Source organism: Salvelinus sp. IW2-2015, unplaced genomic scaffold (genome assembly GCF_002910315.2).
Source record: "Salvelinus sp. IW2-2015 unplaced genomic scaffold, ASM291031v2 Un_scaffold1706, whole genome shotgun sequence".
NCBI lineage: Eukaryota > Metazoa > Chordata > Actinopteri > Salmoniformes > Salmonidae > Salvelinus > Salvelinus sp. IW2-2015.
The window spans coordinates 51695-57771 of NW_019943097.1; the positions used below are offsets into that span (position 1 = coordinate 51695).

The 6077-nt window shown below is 46.0% G+C and overlaps 1 long non-coding RNA gene across 1 annotated transcript in view; it reads right to left on the bottom strand.

Annotated features, from left to right (window-relative positions):
* Positions 1 to 841: 841 nt before the first annotated feature.
* LOC139024609 (uncharacterized) overlaps positions 842 to 6077 on the bottom strand; it is a 12679-nt gene continuing 7443 nt past the window's right edge. Inside the window, exons 2-3 of the long non-coding RNA XR_011475942.1 lie at positions 5213 to 5293; positions 842 to 1061 (exon numbers count right to left, since the gene is read on the bottom strand). This is a non-coding gene — a long non-coding RNA (uncharacterized lncRNA). The remainder of the gene's footprint in view (positions 1062 to 5212; positions 5294 to 6077) is intronic.

Here is a 6077-nt window from a genome sequence, read left to right on the forward strand (position 1 = left end):
CTTGGTTCTGGTTGAGTCTTCACATCCTCATCTCTGTTAGTAGCTTTATAGGTCCAGTGTGCCCATAGAGCTTCTGTATCCGGTCCAGATACTCTGACCCTGGAGGATCCAAGAGATCCACGGGCTGTTTTCTGGTTCCAGACCCAGGACCTGGACTAGACCTCAGCCTGGTGGGGAGGGACTGGCCCCACTGCCTCTCCAGATAGAGCCACATACCCTAGACCCACAGGGGACACCCTTCACCAAGGGAACACTCTGACCCCCAACGGGGCTCATACTTCCCCTGTCCAACTGAGTTAAAGGCCTTCACCTGGACAACACATTGCTTCTCTCTGCCTCCTACTCTCCAAACTCTCTGCTCGTTTAAGTGTGGAGCCCCTAGGTTCCCAGAACACCTCAGCAGCCCCGTCCTGAGCCCCTCGCAGGGCTAGCCCCCTTCCTCTCCAGTCTAAACTCTTACTCCTTTGGGAGGTTTTCCTTCTCCCACTCTGTCCTGCCCGGTCTCCAGCCAACTTCTGCACTGCACAGTTCCTCCCTGTCACTGCATCCTCTGGGATCACGTCCCTCACACCACCACTCTGTCTCAACTGTCGCGTGGCCATTGTGGAGCCTGTTGTGTATTTCCCCTCACTGGGGAATGGGGCCAGTGCGAGTTGAATTATTCCAAATGTAGTATGTAGTAAAAGGTGACAGTTTAGAATCCCAGTATACCTTTTGCAGTTTAACACTGGTCAAAATCATCACAGAAGCTTCGACAGCAGCACAGGCCTGGTAGGAAGGTGTTTGTTGCCCAGCAGAAACGTCAGAGTGGTTGAACTGCAATCTGCTCATGTTTGGGGTCCAGATATCAACAGACACTCACTTGTATATCCACAGGTTTGAGATTCCATCCATGAAGATTCTCTGCATTTCTGTCTCCCACACACTCAGAGATGATTGTTAGTTCTCCTTCCTCTCTGTCCATTCCTCTCTGTGTCTCTGTGGTGTCGGCCAGTAGTCAAACAGAGGTCCTCAGCAGTGAAGTTTTCCTGGGTGAGCGGTCACACATAAGCCTCAGAACACTGCAAACATAAAGAAAATATATCATATGTCAAATGTTATGTTATACTTACATATGAAAAACATTGCATATTTTACTGAGAAAATTCCATCTTTGAAATGAAATGGTTAGGAATGCTGAGGTAACGGTATTCTGGACACTATGGTCAATGTAATGATACAGTACAGCTAGTAGCACACAGTAGCCAGATTACAGTCATCAGAGAGAGAGAGAGAGAGAGAGAAGGAATGGAGATGACAGAGACAGAAAAGAGACAAAGAGAGACAGAAAAGAGAAAGACTGAAAAGGAGATGACAGAAAGAGAGAGAGACAGAGAGATAGAAAGAAAAGAAAAAATACAGAAAAGGAGAGATATGTAAAGAAATGAAAGTGTCAACAACAAAAAACGAATGAAAAAAAGAATTAAGTTGAAAAAAAAAACATTCCAAACTCTATAGTAAGTCTCCATCCAACCACCATCTCAGTGAAGTGAGGTTACCTCATCAGTGAAACTCTGCTGCCTTCCATACATTCCCCTCATACTGACTCAATGAGTCCATTCACATAGAGGTTCTCCTCTGCACACACACACACTCACCATAAACACGTCACTTAAATGGGTATGTCCTAACAGCTGTTTACACTAGAAACATGTCCTGGGTCGACTGGACTGGCGACAACTAAATCAAACTGGAAACACAATAGACAACAATCCACTCTGACACTAGGAAACAATGTTTACACAGATACAGCCTAATCTCTCTCTTTCCTTCCTTCTTTCTCACTCTCTTTCTCTCTGTCTCTCTGTCTCTCTGTCTCTCTCGCACACACACAGCATATGCATGCACTCTCTCGTCAAATGAAACAATCAAAACACAGACAGAGATTCAAAGTGCTCCACAAAGGGCTCAGTCAAACAGAGTTGAATGTGATCAGATAAGATTGTAACAGAAGCGGAACTGAGTAAACTGCTTTCCATGCAGTTTGAATGGGACTGCTTTCTGATGGAGCTACGATATCTACACTGTCACTATCGTAGGTACTGTTGACCTGCTGTTAGAAAATAGCATGGTGATGGACTTCTTGTCACGCCCTACTTAGAGAGCCTTTTTATTTCTTATTTGGTTAGGTCAGGTTGTGATTTGGGTGGGCATTCTATTTGTTTTCTATTTCTTTGTTTTTGGCCGAGTGTGGTTCCCAATCAGAGACAGCTGTCTATCGTTGTCTCTGATTGGAATCATACTTAGGCAGCCTTTTTCCCACCTATGTTGTGGGTAATTAATATTTTCTGTGTGTGTTTTGTGTGCGCCACGGTTGCGTCACGTTCGTCTCTGTTTACCTGTTTTTTGTGAAGGTTTGACTTTATTAAAGATGTGGAATTACAAAGCTGCACCTTGGTTCATCTATACAGGGAGTTTGAAGACAGTTGAACGTGACATTTCCATACAAAGCCACTCAGTATATGTTGGCCCATGTGGGAATCAGACCTCAACTCTGGTGTTGCAATCAGCATGTTCCAACCTACTGAACCACCAGTTTATAACTCATCTATTTACCGTCTGTACAAGATACTCTACTCAGTACAAGATCCAATCAAACTTTATTTGTCACATGCGCCAAATACAACAAGTGTAGACCTTACTGTGAATGCTTATTACAAGCCCTAACCAACAGTGCAGTTCAAGAAGAGTTAAGAAAATATTTACCAAATAAACTAAAGTTAAAAAAAATTATAAATAACGAGGCTATATACAGGGGTAGATACCGAGTCAGTGTACAGGGGTACAGATTAGAGTAATTTGTACATGTAGTAGGGGAGAAGTGACTATGCATAGATAATAAACAGCGAGTAACAGCAGTGTACAAAAACAAATGGGGGGGGGGGGTCAATGTAATAGTCCGGTGGCCATTTGATTAGTTGTTAGTCAGTCTTATGGCTTGGGGGTAGAAGCTGTTAAGGAGCCTTTTGGTCCTAGACTTGGCACTCCGGTACCGCTTGCCGTGCAATAGTAGAGAAAACAGTCTATGACTTGGGTGACTGGAGTCTCTGACAATTTTATGGGCTTTCCTCTGACACTGCCTATTATATAGGTCCTGGATTGCAGGAAGCTTGGCCCCAGTGATGTACTGGGCCGTACGCACTACCCTCTGTAGCACCTTACGGTCAGATGCCGAGCAGTTGCCATACTAGGCAGTGATACAACCGGTCAGGATGCTCTCGATGGTGCAGCTGTAGAACGTTTTGAGGATCTGGGGACCCATGACAAATATTTTCAGTCTCCTGAGGGGGAAATGGTTTTGCCGTGCCCTCTTCACAACTGTCTTGGTGTGTTTTGACCATGATAGATCGTTGGTTATGTGGACACCAAGGAACTTGAAACTCTCGACCTGCTCCACTACAGCCCCGTTGATGTTAATGGGGGCCTGTTCAGCCAACCTTTTCCTGTAGTCCACGATCAGCTCCTTAGTCTTGCTCACAATGAGGGAGAGGTTGTTGACCTGGCACCACACTGCCAGTTCTCTGACCTCCTCCCTATAGGCTGTCTCATCATTGTCGGTGATCAGGCCTACCACTGTTGTGTCGTCAGCAAACTTGATGGTGTTGGAGTCGTGTTTGGCCACGCAGTCGTGGGTGAACAGGGAGTACAGGAGGGGACTAAGTACACACCCCTGAGGGTCCCCAGTGTTGAGAATCAGCATGACAGACGTGTTGATGCCTACCCTTACCACCTGGAGGCGGCCCGTCAGGAAGTCCAGGATCCAGTTACAGAGGGAGGTGTTATGTCCCAGGGTCCTTAGCTTAGTGATGAGCTTTGAGGGCACTATGGTGTTGAACGCTGAGCTGTAGTCAATGAACAGCATTCTCACATAGGTGTTAATTTTGTCCAGGTGGGAAAGGGCAGCGTGGAGTGTGATTGAGATTGCGTCATCTGTGGATCTGTTGGGGCGGTATGCGAATTGGAGTAGGTCTAGGGTTTCCAGGAGGATGCTGTTGACGTGAGTCAAGATCATTCTTTCAAAGCACTTCATGGTTACCGATGTGAGTGCTACGAGGCGGTAATCATTTATGCAGGTTACCTTCGCTTCCTTGGGCACAGGGACTATGTTGACCTGTTTAAGGTCTTGCTCACAATGGCTACTGAGAGCATTATCACACAGTCATCTAGAACAGCTGGTGCTCTCGTACATGCTTCAGTGTTGCTTGCATCGAAGCGAGCATAAAAGGTATTTAGCTCGTCTGGTAGGCTCGCATCACTGGACAGCTCGCGTCTGGGTTTCCCTTTGTAGTCCGTAATAGTTTTCAAGCGCTGCCACATCCGACGAGCATCATAGCCGGTGTAGTAGGACTCTAAATCCTGCATTGACGCTTTGCTTGTTTGATGGTTCGTCTGAGGGCATAGCCGGATTTCTTATAGGCATCCGGATTAGTGTCCCGCTCCTTGAAAGCGGCACCTTTAGCTCAATGCGGATGTTGCCTGTAATCCATGTTTGGATATGTACGTACGGTCAATGTGGGGACGACGTCGTCGATGCACTTATTGATGCAGCCGATGACTGAGGTGGTATACTCCTCAATGCCATTGGATGAATCCCGGAACATATTCCAGTATGTGCTAGCAAAACAGTCCTGTAGCGTAGCGTAGCATCCGCGTCATCTGACCACTTTCGTATTGAGTGAGTCACTGGTACTTCCTGCTTTAGTTTTTGCTTGTAAGCAGGAATCAGGAGGATAGAATTATGGACATATTTGCCAAATGCAGGGCGGGGGAGAGCTTTGTATGCATCTCTGTGTGTGCAGTAAAGGTGGTCTAGAGGTTTTTTCCTCTGGTTGCACATGTGACATGCTGGTAAAAATGTGGTCAAACTGATTTAAGTTTGCATGCATTAAAGTTCCCGGCCACTAGGAGCGCCGCTTCTGGGTGAGCATTTTCTTGTTTGCTTATGGCCTTATAGCGTTGGTTGAGAGCGGTCTTAGTGCCAGCATCGGTCTCTGGTGGTAAATAGACGGCTATGAATAATATAGATGAGAACTCTCTTGGTAGATAGTGTGGTCTACAGCTTATCATAGGTACTCTACCTCAGGCGAGCAATACCTCAAGACTTCTTTAATATTAGACATCGCGCACCAGCTGTTATTGACAAAAAGACACACACCCCCACCCCTCGTCTTACCAGACATAGCTTCTCTGTTCTGCCGGTGCATTGAAAATCCCTCCAGCTCTATATTATCTGTGTCGTCGTTCACCCACAACTCTGTGAAACACAAGATATTACAGTTCTTAATGTCCCGTTGGTAGGATAATCGTAATTGTAGGTCATCAATTTTATTTTCCAATGATTGCATGTTAGCAAGTAGCACTGATGGCAGTGAAAGTTTACTCGCTCGCCTACGGATTCTCAAAAGGCAGCCTGATCTGCGTCCTCTTACGTCTTTTCTTCATGCAAATGACGGGAATCTGGGCATGTTAGAACAACATACTCTCCTGTCTGTACAACATACTCTCCTGTCAGTACAACATACTCTCCTGTCAGTACAACATACTCTCCTGTCTGTCAAGCAACTCTCCTGTTTAGAACAACATACTCTCCTGTCTGTACAGCATACTCTCGCTGTCTGTACAGCATACCTCTCGCTGTCTGTACAACATACTCTCCTGTCTGTACAACATACTCTCTCTGCCAGTACAACTACTCTCCTGTCAGTACAACATACTCTCACTGTCAGTACAAACATACTCTCGTCAGTACACACAGACATACTCTCCTGTTGTACAAGACACCCTACTCTCAGCACAAGACAACCTACTCCTCAGCACAAGACACCCTACTCTCAGCACAAAGACACCTACTCTCAGCAAAGACACCCTACTCTCAGCCACAAGACACACTACTAACTTCTCAGCACAAGACACCCTACTACTCTCAGACAAAGACACGCCTAACTTACTACTAGCAAACAATAGACAAAAACCTACTCTCAGCACAAGACACCTACTCTTCAGCACAAAGCACAAGACCGCTACTCTCAGCACAGACA